Raw genomic sequence first — 17255 nt, 5'->3', positions numbered from 1 at the left:
TTTCCCTCTTGAATATTCTGTAGGAACTGAGATGGCCCTCGGTGTCTTGGGGAGTTATCAGGAGTCCAAAGGGACTATGCTCTCCCTCCCACTCCTACTCACATAAGCTGCCTTCCCTTTAGAGGAAGGGGCTTTACGCTAAGTTCACTGACTAGAGGGAACACTGAGGGAATAGAACTTGGGTAGCTTCAGAAGAACCAGGCCGTTCATTCTAATTAGAAAAACCTGAGGACCTGAAACTAGCATCCTACCTCCAGGTAGAGCTATGTATCTAATGGCACTATTCACTTGAGCTATGGCTCAGCTACTTAAAACACAGTGTGGAAAATTAGAGTCACTTCACATGTTTGCTCAAACCTTACACCTTTGTGAGGTAGACATTAGGATCTCCATTTCATAGGCTAAGATTAAGTAAGAGACACGGAGCTTCTGACTCATGTCTGGAGAGAGCTTGTTAATAATAACAATGTGTCTCACAACAGGCTTGCAAAACGGGGATTATCCTTATTGGATAAAAGATGATGTAGGCTCAGAGAGTTGAAGTATTTCAACGATGGTGTTCGTGAACATAGAGCCCACTCTCTTTCTTGTTTATATTGTGCCTCTCTAGGAGCAGTCTGTTCCAGAATAATTCTGATAGCACAAATATTCCTGTGATAGAAGTAGCTTTTCCTCTCTGTGCAATGGAGATGTCCTTCAGTCTAGGATGATGGCATCTGACTTGTGTTACCTTCTATTGAATTTTCAAAACCATAAAATGAGACAAGCTATAAATTTCAACTTCTAAAAATTGTAACTACTTTGTAAAGGAGAAACTAACACACTATTGTAAAACAGTTATACTCAAATAAAGATGTTTAAAAAAAAATCAAAGAGCATAAATAAAAGATAAAATTCAAAAAAATAAAAAATAAAAATTGTAACTACTAACTCAGTGCATAAGCACTATTTATTTAAATAAAAGCAAATCTTTTTAAAGAGTCTATTTTGGAAAACTTGAAAAATCTAAAGATTTGTAAGGCTTTGAATATGCAAGTTTAGTATAATGTAGACATTAAAAGTCAGGTGTCAGAATGCCTGGGCTCCCCAAGTGACCTTGGGCCAAGTTTGACCTATGCCCCAGTTTCTTCTGGTAGAATTGGGAATAATAATAATACTCCTGATGTTGTCATGATAATTAAATTAGTCAGTTACTATTTAACTATACACAGGATTTTGCACTCAAAATGTTGGTTATTCTGTATACAGATAATTAGATAATTTTTAAAATCGTAGTTTACAATTGTTAGATAAATCCGTTCATCCAACACTACACATTAATTTCAGGTGAAGTTCTGTCCTACAAAATGCTCACCATTCTCAAAACCACTAATGCTTATTTTGCAAATGAGTTTAATCACTGTAGATTTGTTCATATCATTCAATTACTGATCTTGCAAATGTACTGTCCACTGGTTTTGGTTTTTCTTTGGTTGGCTCATTAAAAATACCCAAGGAAAACAATTGCTGCAGTTTTAATTACAAATGAGTTGTGTTGCTGAAGTTCATATAAACTGACCATTTGGAACTCAAAATACATTTCTTTATAGAAACAACATTGCAAATTGTGCCCAATTCAAGCTTAGAAGGTTAATTGAGTTCACACATAATATATTAAAAAAGGGGATTACTTTTGTTTCAACTATCAGAACCTCCACTTATAGCATTGTTTTACTGGAAAAGTATATTTTAAGCATTGAGTTACCAGACACTCATTTTTCTACCCCTCAACCATTTTTCTAGTGTGTTCCACCCTTCCCATCCTGTGGTGTTGGACAGGAATTTTCTAGTGGTTTCTGGAGAGTAATAGGTGCGCAGATTTCTGTCTGCCACATTTCTAGCAGCAGCCTGTCCCGGTATGAAAGGGAAAGGGACGGCTTTTATGTTGGTTCTGTTGCTGCAGGTAAGGTCTGTCCTGTGTAATGCTGATGTATTTATGTGTGTAAATGTAAGCGGTATGTTCTATTGATGTTTTAGAAAATCATGAGGAAACACGCATATCCCCAAAGTTCATACATTTTTGTTGACTTGCAGATTGAATTCCAGCACCAAAATCCCACCAGCCCTCATACCCTCAAAGTAAAGAATGTGGGAGGTGAATAAGATGACTGTTTTGTTGTTCCTCTCCTCTAGGACGCCTTGAGGATGATCACGGGGTAATGTTTACATGCATAAAAATACCAGATTTGTCAAGCCCAATCCTTGCAGTTTCAAATGCTTTATCTTTTTTGATATTTAATAATCTTGTGAAGTGGGTCCTATTTTGCCACTCAAGAAGACACCCAAAAAGGTTATTAAGTTTGTGGCAAAACAAAACTGAGGTTCTAGACTTGATCTCCAGTCCAAAGCTCCTCATATATTACCTTACGCCCCCCAGCAGAGAGGAAAAAGGCCAAGAAGTTAACTACCAGCCTGATAAATTCTTTTTAGGTTCCTATTCTGAACCCAGTGGGGGGAGTTTCCTTTCTTTTAGGGCTTCGGACAACTCCGCACCTAAGGGAAAATGTGCTTTATTTAACCCTTAGTTAGAGATGGTTTCCAGCAAAGGTTACACTGTTGTAATCACAGAGAATTTCACTTCTTCCCGCTTCGAATTTTTCCTCAATGCTGCTTCCTTCCCCAAGGAAGCAGGAAAATGGCAGCTTTCCACAGTTACAGACTTTTTAGGGAAACATTGAGATATTTCTGAGTTTTAAATGTGAGCCGATCCTCTGGGTGTTGAAATCACAGCTGTGTTATCTAACAGAACAGGTGCCGGCTGAGAGCCCACCCCTTCCTGCTAGACCTTGGGCAGCCCACGTGAGGGTGTTACTTGTCCTGGATGCCATCTGCCTGTTGTTTTAATGGTCATCTTGGACGTGGGCCAGCAGAGGGTCATGAGGGCGCCCTGTGTCAGCCCACAATGCTTTGTCTCCCCTACGCTATTTATGGTCAGCCCATAGCTTATGCCTTCACAGCGGGCTGGTGGTCACTTTCCTCCAAATCATAGCCGTGTGGGGAAGGAAAGAAGTGCTACTGCTGATTTGTGAACAGGTGACCATTTTCCTTTGAAAATATAGCCACGACTTGGAGCAGGTAAGTGAGCTACATCTTGGCTCTGCCCAGTTAGGTTCTTTCCGAGATTTGGGTATTCAGCTCATGAGACAAGTTGAAATACCAGACGTTCATGGACTTGCATATAACAGATTTTTTTTTTTTTTTTTTTTTTTTTTTTTGTGGTACGCGGGCCTCTCACTGTTGCGGCCTCTCCCATTGCAGAGCGCAGGCTCCGGACGCGCAGGTCCAGCGGCCATGGCTCACGGGCCCAGCCGCTCTGCGGCATGTGGGATCCTCCCGGACCGGGGCACGAACCCGTGTCCCCTGCATCGGCAGGCGGACTCTCAACCACTGCGCCACCAGGGAAGCCCAATATAACAGATTTTAATGGCAGAGCTAATGAATGGAAGATACCCATCATTCCTAGAAGTTAAAACAAGTTCTCACTGAGAAGATTTACTGCAGATTCCACTTACCAATCTGCTGTTATAAAAACCAGAAGCCCAAATTAGCATCCTAAATCTCATTCCAACATGTATAACAAAATTAGAATTTTTAGAATTTTTTCCTCCATGAGGCTGTCATAAACTCATTGAAGAAGAGAATATATTGGTTTGCAAAGAGTCTCACGCTGATCTCCCAAATGTGGCATGCGTTGTAGTCAATGGAGAATTATTTTTTAAACGGAATTTAGCCAGTTAAAAATAAAATTATCCCCAGACAGAAAAGATGGTTGATTGCCTACTCAGCTGTCCCTGCCACTTTCTTTCCTGCCAATAGAACTCGCTTTTGTTCAGATGCCGGGCAGCATTCGCTCGGGAAATGGGGCCCCGCCCACAGGGAAGGAACGAAATTAGCGTAAGCCAATTTTGGTCACTCCATTCTCTTTGGCCCGTGTCTGGTTATGATGACCACCCAGCAGTAACCAATTCTGAGACCACAAATAAAACATTTCCAAAACACAGATGCCAGGTCAGAAAGGTGGGTCACTGATAACTACGTTAAAGCCTCTGAACCAACCTCGGGTTTCTTGTCAAAAATAAGCTATTATTTTTTAAAGCAACTTCCAGTAGGAAGTTCTGTTACTTCACCCACAAGCGTCCTGATATAACTACAAAGCCCATTTTCTGATTTTTTTGTTAGTCCATCCCTATGCTCTTTATCCTTTCTTTGAGTCTGGCCTGCTACCTGACTGAGCAAGAGAGCTCTTTGAAACCCATATGCTTAACACTCTTACTTTCTCCAGGTCTGTCATGAAAAGCAATTCTGCTTGGATTGGCACAGGGCACCTGTCTGAAACCTAAATTACACAGGGGAGGATGTGAAGAAAGTACGTAATGTCCTAACGCCTATTAATGCCCATCTTGAAAGTCATTCATCATTCTGCCTATTGCGATTTTTCTTCACATCAGGTAATTAAAATAGCTACAAGTCCAAAAATAAAATGACTTTTGGGGCATCCATAACTTCTATTATAATAATATGGTTTAATTATCTAGGTTTCCTTTATCATTTTGAAGATGAAGAAATTGAGATCCTGAATAAGAAAGTTTTCTCTGCATCCCACACTTTGTCCTAAAATCTACATTCCAGCTACTCAGAATGGTGCTTTTAAAAAATAGAGCATGTGGTCAATTTGAATAATATTTACACTTCTTTTTTTTTTCTAGAAATGATCATTCACAGCACTGGAAGGAATAGCAAGTTTGAACCACATCAAGAAAATTGGATCTTGAGTTCTACGAAGGTCAAATATCCCTTCATTCTACCCCAGCCTTAAAGACCAGGGGATTTCACTAGGAAAACCCAGCAGGGAAGCCGTGATTAGGGTGCCAGTTGCAGAGAGATATACGTGTGTACGTGTTAATGGAATAGTTATGGGGACAGACACACAGAGCATGAACACTCGGTGTTTCTGGTGACAGGCTCACAGAAGCTCTCTACTTTCCTCACCCGGCTTTTCCCCCAAGCCAACATCCACATTCGAGCTGCTTCTGTGTGCTCTAGGACTTCTCTCATAGTAGCTCCCAAACATGGCTGTGGGTACCTTTTACACAATTAGGGCTTTACATTTAAAAAAAAATCCTCAGGGCTTCCCTGGTGGCGCAGTGGTTGAGGGTCCGCCTGCCGATGCAGGGGACACGGGTTCGTGCCCCGGTCCGGGAAGATCCCACGTGCCGCCGAGCGGCTGGGTCCGTGAGCCATGGCCGCTGAGCCTGCGCGTCCGGAGCCTGTGCTCCGCAACGGGAGAGGCCACAACAGTGAGAGGCCCGCGTAGCACCAAAAAAAAAAAAAAAAAAAAAAAAAAAAAATCCTCACATAGGACCTGTCAGAATTTTAAGACCTTCTCCTCCCATACTCCTTCTCTTCATATGTACAAACTACATCCTTGTTTGATTCAATTTATGAGAACCAGAACAAAATCAGACTATGAATATCATACCTTCCAAATAATTCCCAAGCATTCCCTTTAAATGGCAGTGGATGGGAGCCCTACCATATTGCTTTGGGGACAATTAACCTCTTGACAGAAAGACTGAGTTTTAGAGAGAAATTTAATAGTGAGGTTTGTTAGAGGGAAGGAGGAGGAATACAGATGAAGAATCTGCAGTGGTCAGTGCAAAAGCAAAACATCTTTTAAGTCAATGTAATAGTAAAAGAGAATTTCAAGAATAGAAGGAAATACGTCTATAAACTCACCCTAACTCAAAAATTATTTTTATCAGAAATAATAGAGATATTGAGAAGACGCTTTTTTCTCATGTAACTTTTCATGACGCATCAACAGAGAAGGGTTATTAACCACACTCATCCTAGTTAGGTAGCTGTCCATTAGGGTTTCCTCTCAAGTCTGTGTTTATTGTTATATATTTTTTAAGTTCAAAAAGATAAACACTTAAAAAAAGACTTTTGTTTTCTGGTTTCATACATTAAGTGTCCACTTTAACTGGTTTCTAGTCTCCAAAATAATTTTTTAAATGATTGAGGTAAATGAGCCCTGGGGCTTAAGATTGGTTGGCTTAGATACCAGAATCATCTCACAGTAATTGATAGTATATTATTGATGGTGATGATCAGGAAACGCTGAGAGACGGACTGTGAGGGGAGAGAGAACAGATGGGAAGGAGGAACACTGAGCAGCTGGGAGGAGATATGGGTGGGAAAGGAATGAAGGTTGGAGATCAGAACAACCCAGAGAACATTAGATATTTTACAGTCACAATTCAAGAATTGGAAGTTCGATTGTTCCAGGTCTGGGCAGACCTTGGAACTCCATCTCACAGCTCTTGCCTGCCAGCGTCCTTATTTTACAACCACGAACTCATGGAAGCCACTCCAATGCTCTATCTGCTGTTTAAACACCACCACCACCCCCCCGACCCCGCCACACACACACTATTTTTCAGGCATAGTCAAAAATCCTCTGCTTATTTAAAGAAGCTAGTATAGAACTAAAATCAGGTTATTTCAACTCCAACTCTGATTTAACTAATAGTTTTAGCTTCCGCCACCACATTTCTGACAAGTGATGTTATCCTATATTGACTTGGACTGGTTGTGTTCCTCTACCCTAGTCCTACTTAATCTTTTAAAAGAAGTACCTCTATTACCCTCTATTATCACCTGCTGGGAGTGAGTTCATGACCTCATTTGGTTAGCATTTCCATCACAACGTTACATATGCTATATTTTTAACGTATATTCCTATTTCCTCATCTGAATTCCAGGACTCTTTGGGGACAGTAGAATGTCCTATATACATTTTTATACTCCCAGTTCAAGCACAGGGTCCAGCCTGTAAATCCTTATTGATGATTGTTGCTTGGATGACAGACAGTTGCCTTCTCTTTTTTATCAGGACATAGAAGGGTGAGAAACTGACAGAGATGTACTGATTTCTCGGTCTTAACCCTGGCTGTTAACTGAAAGCCATCTTCTCGCACTTGTTTTTGATAAAACTAGACCAAATCCTTCTTACTAAGTAATCAAATCTTTGCTGACATCTGTTTCAACTGATGGATTGGGTGAGCATCTTACTGAAAGTTCTGATGTGATGAATCTCTGTCCCAGAATCCACATAACTGTTCCCATTATCTAGGAGAATGGTACACGACAAACACTTACTTCCCACTAGTTTGTTAACTATTTAGCTCCAGGATAGCTAATTTCAATCTTTTCTTTGAGAGAAATCAAGATGGTATAGTTCAAGGATCTAATCACAGAAAGGTCAAGAAATTGAAGCCCGGAAGGTTTGTACCTGCTTTATCTTTTTTCTTTTAAAAAGATGACCTTATATCACTTTGCAGGTATAGTAGAACCTAATGTACCCATTCCTTATCCATTTGGAATTTGTGAAAATGTCTTATACGCTCTAGATTGCTATTTGTCTGCATTATCTGGAGAGAACAGGCTTTCCAAATGGGTTCAATTTACAACGCTCCCAACACTCATCAGCCTCATTGCCCGCCCTTAGAGAACCAGCACCTGCAACGCCCTTACTCCAGGTTTTTTTTTTTTTTTTTTTTTTTTTTTTTTTTTTGGTGGTACGCGGGCCTCTCACTGTTGTGGCTTCTTCCGTTGCGGAGCACAGGCTCCGGACGCGCAGGCTCAGCGGCCATGGCTCACGGGCCCAGCCACTCCGCAGCACGTGGTGTCTTCCCGGACGGGGGCACGAACCCGTGTCCGCTGCATCGGCAGGCGGATTCTCGGCCACTGCGCCACCAGGGAAGCCCTCAAATATCTTTTTTTTTTTTGCGGTACTTGGACCTCTCACTGTTGTGGCCTCTCCCGTTGCGGAGCACAGGCTCCGGACGCGCAGGCTCAGCGGCCATGGCTCACGGGCCCAGCCGCTCCGCGGCATGTGGGATCTTCCCGGACCGGCGCACGAACCCGTGTGCCCTGCATCGGCAGGCGGACTCTTGACCACTGCGCCACCAGGGAAGCCCTCAAATATCTTTTTTTTTTTGCGGTACTTGGGCCTCTCACTGTTGTGGCCTCTCCTGTTGCGCAGCACAGGGTCCGGACGCGCAGGCTCAGCGGCCATGGCTCACGGGCCCAGCCGCTCTGCGGCACGTGGGATCTTCCCGGACCGGCGCACGAACCCATGTGCCCTGCATCGGCAGGCGGACTCTTGACCACTGCGCCACCAGGGAAGCCCTCAAATATCTTTTTTTTTTTTTTTGCGGTACTTGGGCCTCTCACTTTTGTGGCCTCTCCCGTCGCGGAGCATAGGCTCCGGACGCGCAGGCTCAGCGGCCATGGCTCACGGGCCCAGCCGCTCCGCGGCACGTGGGATCTTCCCGGACCGGGGCACTAACCCGTGTGCCCTGCATCGGCAGGCGGACTCCCGACCACTGCAACACCAGGGAAGCCCCAGGTATTCTTATTTTAATAATTTTCACCTCTTCCCTTTGTTCCTTTGGTCTTAGGAATGGTTACTGCTGATTGCACTTGCAACCTCTGTTAAATCCTTTGCATTCTTTGATTTGCTTTTTCAGTTCTGCAATTTCTAGTTAACAATTCTTTGTTAAATTCACTCTGTTTAAATAGCTGGTGTCATTTCTACATCTTGGTTGGACCGTGACTGATATAGAGCACACATATTCTCTTGTGTATTTGGAGGTAATAGAAATATTTTAAATTCTTTAATATATATTTTTTACCTTTTAAAATTTCCACCAAATGTGTCCGAATTAGTAACATGTTCTAGAAATCATATTTTTCCTTAAACAGTAATCTGTTTACCAGGCTTGATGCTAATACTTTAAGACAAAAAAAAAAAAATCCACAAATCTCCATTTCCAACAAGTGAGAGTTGATATTGTTCTATTTCCCTGCCCCCCACCCCGCACCCCAGAAAGAGGGGATGACTTGGAACAGGAGTATCAAGTCAGCCCCACTCTTGTGACACCTTCCAAATCACAGGAGGGGGCAACACAGGACACTATAGTTCTCATTCCCCCAGGAAGCAGTGAGCCTGGGTCTTTCTTGCTCTTGGCAGGGGAGGAGAAGCCCCAGTGGGAGCAACAGAATTGATTTAAATATTTCTTTCAACATTGCTCAGCATGAGCACAAATGGGTTTTAGGGACAGAGACTTTGGCTTGAAGTTGGCTATTCTGAGGTCAGAGGAAAGTTTCTCCCTTGAGAACTTCTGTGCTCACAGCAGTACTCACGTGCCATTACTCATTTGCTAGTTACTTTTGCTTCTCTATCAGGTTGTTTTTTAGTCGTTACGGAATGGTGTCTTTTGCAGGGCAGAAGTTTTTAACTTCAGCGAAGTCTAATTTAACAATGTTTTCTTTCATGGGTGTTTTGGTGTGTCTAAAAACTTATCATCAAATCCAAAGGCACATAGATTTTCTCCTATGCTTTCTTCTAGAAGTTTTATAGTGTTATGTTTCATGTTTAAGTCTATGATCATTTTGAGTTAATTTTTGTGAAAGGTATAAGGTGTCTAGCTTTTGGGTTTTTCCCCATATGAACATCCATTGTTCCAGCACCATTTGTTGAAAAGACTATCTCTTCTATATTGAATTACCTTTGCTCCTGTTTCAAGGATCAGTTGACTATATTCATGTGGATCTAATTCTGATCCAGCTTCATTCAAGTTTCAGATAATGTTTATTAAGCAATTAACAAATAAAATTAAGAGAATTCTGCGTAGGTACAAAGGGAAAAGACAAAGCCACTGCTTCCAGCAGCTCTCAGTCCTGATAAAGTAATCATTCACAGTAGAGCTTAGTAAAGAATACAGTGGGAGTACTAAGAGTTCCCAGAACACAAACACATAAGGCATGCAACCATTTCTTCCCACCTCTGTCATGACTGTTTCCATTTGGGCCCAAGGCACTACTATTTTTCACCTGGAGTTTTTAAGTTGCCTTCTAACTAGATTCTCTGATACTGGTCTTGCCTCCCCCCTCCCCTTTTTTTAAAAATTACTTTTTTTTTTTTTTTTTTTTTTTTTGCGGTACGCAGGCCTCTCACTGTTGTGGCCTCTCCCGCTGCGGAGCACAGGCTCCGGAGGCCCAGGCTCAGCGGCCATGGCTCACGGGCCCAGCCGCTCCGCGGCACGTGGGATCTTCCCGGACCGGGGCAGGAACTCGTGTCCCCTGCATCGGCAGGCTGACTCTCAACCACTGCGCCACCAGGGAAGCCCTAAAATTACATTTAAAAAAAAATTTATTTATTTTTGGCTGCGTTGGGTCTTTGTTGCCGTGCACGGGCTTTCTCTAGTTGTGGCGAGCGGGGGCTACTCTTAGTTGCGGTGTGTGGGCTTCTCATTGTGGTGGCTTCTCATGTTGCAGAGCACGGACTCTAGGCTCATTAGCTCAGTAGTTGTGGCTCGTGGGCTCTAGAGCGCAGGCTCAGTAGTTGTGGCGCAGGGGCTTAGTTGCTCTGCGGCATGTGGGATCTTCCCCGACCAGGGCTCGAACCCGTGTCCCCTGCATTGGCAGGCGGATTCTTAATCACTGCACCACCAGGGAAGCCCTTGCCTTTCCTTTAAAAGAAAGTGGAATTATGTCATTGCTCTGCTCACAGTCTCCAGTGGACTCCCTTCTACCTTAGAGTAAAAGTCAACGTCCTCTCCATGGCCTTCATGAGCGGGATCCCATCATGTTCCTGCCCTCATCTCCTCTTCTCACACTCCTGTTCTGTTCTGGTCTCTCTGGCCTCCTTGCTATTCTGTTAAAGTGCCAGGTGCTCTTGTTTTAGGACTGGCATTTGCTATGCTCTCTGCTGGGGAAAATCTTGCCAGATATCCATATGTGCCCCTCCCCCAATACTTTTAGATCTTGGTACAGTCTTTGCTATCAGTATCTATTACCTGCTCAATATTTTAGCTCTTCTTTTTCAAAAAAGTTATCCGTCTTTCCCCAGTAAGTTCCATGAGGTTATGGAGTTTTATCTCTCCTTCTCTCCCTTCCTTCTCTTCTTCCTCTTTTTTCCCCTGTGGTGCCTAGAATAATGCTTGGAATATAGTATGAACTCGTAAAATATTTAATGGAATGGAGGAATAAAAGCGTGAAAAAAAAATAGGGACACTGGGAGCAATCCCAGTAAACTATCAGCTTCTCAAGGAAAGAGGGGCTTATAAAAGCCATCACTGATTCTCAGCGCCTAAGCATGAAACAAATGCTGAATAAATGAATGAATGAAGAACAATATACTCAAATAACCATTTACAGTTGAGAACACTGAGGTACAATACTTTAGAAGATTTCTTACCCCTGTAGTGGCAGACATGGCCTTTGAGACTACAGGGATATTTTTTTCTTTTCATTGCAACATTTTAAGACTATAATCTCTAAATAAGATGAACTTATTGAGTCAAGGGAATTAATTAGAGGCCAGGAGAAGGCTTCATGGGTTAGAGTGTTTCTCAGTAGGACTTTGAAGGAAGGGAGCCTCAATTAAAAGGTAAGAAAAAAGGAATTCTTCTCCCTTCCAAATTCCGTATCTTGGCTGAGAAGCTTGCCGGTGCAGGAGTGTGCACCAGAAGGTTCTGACGGCAGTCTTGACAAGTGGCCATTGTGACCTTTACTTGCCAGTTAACAGAGGCTGAGAGGGTGGGGGCTGAATGGATTTAACCTCCCAGCAAGGCCTTCTTCTATTTGCATAAAAAAGCAAATACTGGTAGATTAGGAACCTGAGGTACCTAAGACGTGGAAGCAGTTTTCTCAGACGTGGGCTCGTCTCAGGGAGCACCAGAGATTACCTGGAGAGGGCTTCCCTGGTGGCGCAGTGGTTGAGAGTCCGCTTGCCGATGCAGGGGTCACGGGTTCGTGCCCCGGTCCGGGAAGATCCCACATGCCGCGGAGCGGCTGGGCCCGTGAGCCATGGCCGCTGAGCCTGCGCGTCCGGAGCCTGTGCTCCGCAACGGGAGAGGCCACAACAGTGAGAGGCCCGCGTACCACAAAAAAAAAAAAAAAAAAGAGATTACCTGGAGAAAGTTACCCTTCTCCGGGTCCTTTTCAGAGGATCTCTCTTGGCCCAAGCTGGAGATGCCCAGCCTAGCCCAGCCCAACCCTTCCAGGAAAACGTGGAAAAAGGGTGAGATGTAGCCGACTCTGCCCTCAGAGCTCTCCATTGTGTACGGTGGGTGGGAAATGTTGGCCTCGATACCTCACTCAGTTCAATTCAAAAGCAAGTGGCTGTGGAACTGCTATAATAATATCACTGATGCTCTCACTGGTGCTTGTGCAGGTAAACGGGCACGGTTGTGTCTGGTCTCTCCATCGAATGGCATTTATAAGTTTTCTTTGTTTGTATTAACTTTTTGGCTGAAAATATATGCCATCAGAGAACAAATAATACTGACTTTCAAGATTTATATAACGAATTCCATATGCCTTTGACTATTCTATCACATTTTTAGGCAGTTACAAAAGACTGTTTTCCTATAGGATGTCAGAATAGTAACTTGGGTAGTTGATGGGTGTCCTGTGAAGTGTATAAAAGACTAGAAAGCCAAAAACTAACTTCAAATGTTTTTACCAAAACTGGTCAAGGAAAAAATGAGGAGAGATGTTCTTTATCCTGATACCTCACAGTAAAAAGTGCTGCTCTGTGGTTAACAAAAACCTTTTTTAAAGTTTATTGTCTATTAGTAAACCATTACTGTCTTAAACATGTCCCGAATTTTCTCTTTAAATTTGCCATGCTTATCATTATTCAGCATACTTGATTAAAAGTACATCTTTGGAATTTCAGAAGCTTGATGAAATGGATTCATCACTCAATAAAGTACAACTAAGAAAGAATGGGACATTTTTTAAACTGAATTTTGGTTTGTAATTTTATACTTTTATACATGTTACAAGAGAAAATAATGTTTTCTCTAAGCGTCGTGACATTAAATCTCCTCATCAAATATTTCCACTCAAAGGACCACTGAGTAAGTCAACTTCTCGTTAAGACTTAAAGGGATGGAAAGAGTGACTTGATTTTTTCACTGTGCGGGGTCTGACTGACAACACTGAATTTTTCTTTGCATATGGATACATTTTCTTGTACTTACAAAGAGAAAGAAAAAAAAAAGCTTGGAACTCTTTTTATTCCCTCCGAGGGTTCTTCTCTTTCTTCTCCTCCTCCATTTGGCTGAAGGAGCAAAGATGAATGTGAATGGTTATTAAATAATCACTTGTTACAAGTAACTGATTAGAATTTGGACTATGTCAACAGTGGTGGCTTGCCAGCCGCTTGGCAAAGCGCTAATCACGTTAGGTTTTGGGTAATCAATGTATTCTAATACAAACCATATTGGATGATTGAGATTTTATGCCTTTTAATTTCCTTTGCACAGCTTTCTGAACCAAATGCTTATTATTTTGGAATGCGGCCCAATTCTGGCCACCACAGGAGTCCAGTGTTAAGATGGAGCTCCTAGTACTTCAGTTATTTTCTTGGCTTATGCAGAAACACTTAGAAAATTGGACCGAAAATGTATGTTTCTGATTTTCTCTCTTAGCTGCTGATTATTCGAGTTTCATTAGGATAGTGACAGTAACTTTTTAATCTATGGAGTATTTTTCTGTAATAAAAGCTTCCTCTTGTTTTATTTTGTCTAAATTTTAGGTAAACAAAGAGTACCCAAACATTTAGTATTCAAATCCAGTAATAAACAGCAACCATGGGGTGGGTGGAGCCCCAGAGAAAGGAATAAAGGCAGAGTTTTCTGGGAAGATATCATGGAAATTGACAAGGAGCAATGCAGAGGATTAGAAGAGTGACTAAGCTGAGAGGTTGAGCATAGAAGTTATTTAGGGCTTTCCATGGGAATGAGGCTGTTAAAAAAAAAAAGCCATGTCCTAAAGGTTACATAAGGATGTCAACAAGCCGAATGTATTAAGATACATTCGGCAGCAGAAGAAAGACAGGAACTTCAAATGAGCACCTGTTGATGAGACGGAGAGGTGACTAAGGTTTGAGAGAGGTGGCAAACGAATGTCTGCAGGGGGTAGGCAGGTGACCTACATGTAGGGATGCTATTAATAACGGTTCACTGATACGGTACCAACATTTACCAATCAGAACAGACGCTGGCCACAGAGGTGGAGCAGGGTGCAGTAGGTTCCTTGTGACAGCTGGCCTTTCTCCTTTATTTTCTGGATCTTGGGGAGATCTGAAGGATCCTCAGGGAGTGGGGATGGGACAGCTGCAGAGGCAGGGATACATTTAGAAGGCACAGGGTAGTGCTGATTTACCAGTATATTTAATAGTCTACCAACTCATTGGGCTAAACTGTACTGGTGGACTATTAGCCCTTCCCACATGGGTAAAGTGGACTCTATGGAGCTACAATGTGGTACAGACTGTGCTAAGCCTGAGCAGCCACGCCACTGTTAGCTGCAGTCCAATGGATTTTGTGTTCATTGGAAATCTGCTTTTTTGTTGTTGTTGTTTTGTTTTTTGCGGTACGCGGGCCTCTCACTGTTGTGGCCTCTCCCGTTGCGGGGGCACAGGCTCCGGACGCGCAGGCTCAGCGGCCGTGGCTCACGGGCCCAGCCGCTCCGCGGCATGTGGGGAATCTTCCCGGACTGGGGCGCGAACCCGCGACCCCTGCATCGGCAGGCGGACTCTCAACCACTGCGCCACCAGGGAAGCCCGGAAATCTGCTTTCTAAAAACTATTCTTTAACCCTGTGTGGGTGAAATAAAACACACCTGCAGTGTGATCATATGTCATCCTTTGTCATCATATGAAACTTTATACTCAGGTTTCCATCTTAATAGCTGATGCATTATAACACCAGTGTCTCAGGTGAGAAACCTCAGTTGTTTCTGACCTATTCATTCATTTCTCCATTTTCTTCATTTATTTATTCAGTACTACTAGAGATTATCTTTGTTCTTCATGTTTTATCACTTACTTCCTAATATCTTTCTTAAGCTATCCATCTCCATCTCTCAACTAACTTCTCAGAATAGTATCTGAGCCTGTCTTTCCGACACTTTGACATCATACAGTAACTCCAAAATTCATTTGCTTTTTTGTTTATTTAATATTTATTGGACAACTTCCATGTACCAGGGACTATACGAGGTGCTGATATAAGACTCATAAGATAGTCTCTTCTTATTGCCCTCAAGGAGCTTATTGTCTAACTCAACTCAACTATACACTGATGAAGTATTATCAAATTGTGGTTGACATCATCTTACTCAATCCTTAGAGATGCTGATTGAATGGTCTTCTCTCTTTTTTGTTTTTCACCTCCCTCTCCTCATGCTAACATAGTGATTTCCTCAGCATCTCACCTCAGGTCCTTGTTCTTGTTCTGTGTTTCAAAGTCCTTATTGAGCTACCTTGGCAAACCTCATCTCCCCAGTACCTTCATATCTATCTCCCTTCCCTTTGTGGTTTTTGGACTTGCTTGCTCAATGCAAATTCTCCTCCTCCTCCTCAGCCCTCCCAGCATGCACCGGTCTTCAGCTTGACCAGGAACATTTTCCCCAGCCCAGTTCATGCAGGCCTGTGGCTTTCTCTGAGCTGCTGCCTGGATCAAATTTCATCTGGGGGAGATTTGTGCCCTTTGCTCTTGGCTGGTACCTAACAAGTTTCCTAAAGGATCAGGTATAAGATGAAACACCACATCCAGTAGTGGATGGATGCTGCTTAAAAAAAAGAGAGCAGCAGACACATCAGACTGACTTAGCAGAGGGAATTGAGGAGAAAGACAAAGGGAGAGAAGGGCAAGTACACTTTTTTTTTTATTTTTTAAAGGAAAGGGCTTCCTTATGTAAACTTCCTGGAAGCTGTGAATAGTGGTGAGTTCTGAGAGCAGCACTGTGCAGGCCAGACCTCAGAGCTGGTCTGGTTCGAAGGCTGGGGAAATGATGCCTTGGGTTCCATTCAAAGTCACTTTCTCCTCAGTCTACTGCCAAACTTGCACACAGCCAAATAGAGAAGACACTAGGGAAGGTTAAACATGAGCAGATGAGGCTTCTCAATATCTCCTGCTCAGAGTCATGTGGTCAATACTGTTTATGTGGAAATGGGAGGCTGCCAGGACCTCTGACCTGTTCCTGTTGTCTTTTGAGGTTTAGAATGAAAGAGGGGGCTTGTTAGCTAGCATTCAGGGATCCGCTTACTTCCATACAAGGAAATTATTGCTTTACTGAATGTTTTGTGTTCAACTGTGTCCCCCTGGAAAAGATGTGTTGAAGTCCTAACCCCAGGGGCCTCAGAATGTGACCATACTTAGAAATAGGGTCTTTACAGAGGTTATCAAGTTAGAATGAGGTCATTAGGGTAGGCTCTATCCCTATGACTAGTATCCTTATAAAAAGGAGAAATTAGGACATAGAGACAGACACAGAGGGAAAGCAATGTGAAGATGTACAAGGCGAAGTATGCATATACAAGCCAAGGAATATCAAGGATTGCTGGCAAACAACAGAAGCCAGAAGAGGCTAGAAAGGATTATCCCCTAGAGCTGTAAGAGACAGCATGGCCCTGCCAACATCTTGATATTGGACTTCTTGCCTCCAAAACTGTGAGAAGATACATTCCCTTTGTGTCAAGCCATCCAGTTTTTGGTGCAACTAATACTCTTTCTTACTTTGTCAGCAGTCCCACATCAGGTCTGCCTATGGCTTACCACAGGCCATATAATAAAAGATAGGTTTCTTTTGCTTAGAGTATGGAAAGAACCACTGTGTTTTGCAGACACATTTGCACACAGAGGCAGTATTTGTCTATAAGCTAGTAATATATAATACCTCCTCTGTTATTCTGTAGCAGCACTGTCCAATGATATAGTTACCACTAGTTATATGTGATTCTTTAAAACTCAAATTTAAAGTAATTAAAATTATTAAATTAAAAATTTAGTTCCTTAGCCACACCAGCCATACGTCAAGTGCTCAATAGTCGTATGTGTCTAATAACTACTGTATTGGACAATACAGATACAGAGATCATTCCTCACTGCAGAAAGCTCTATTGCACAGCACAGTTCTAGAGAAAGCGGTATTCTAGTCAGTTGAATATTCTGGGTAATAGAAAGATACTATGTATGGCTAAAAATATAAAAAAGAAAGAAAGAAATGAAAAAGGAAAAAGAAGTCAATACAGTTAACTTAACCCTGAAAATGTACTTTGATACATCTGAAGGGATGCTATCACCTTGAAATACTTTAGAGGTGGGAGTATGAATTTCAGCACTCACTGTACT

Source organism: Kogia breviceps, chromosome 1 (assembly GCF_026419965.1).
Source record: "Kogia breviceps isolate mKogBre1 chromosome 1, mKogBre1 haplotype 1, whole genome shotgun sequence".
In the NCBI taxonomy this organism is placed as follows: Eukaryota; Metazoa; Chordata; class Mammalia; order Artiodactyla; family Physeteridae; genus Kogia; species Kogia breviceps.
The sequence above is the reverse complement of the archived record's forward strand: the minus strand, read 5'-3'. Positions refer to the sequence as shown.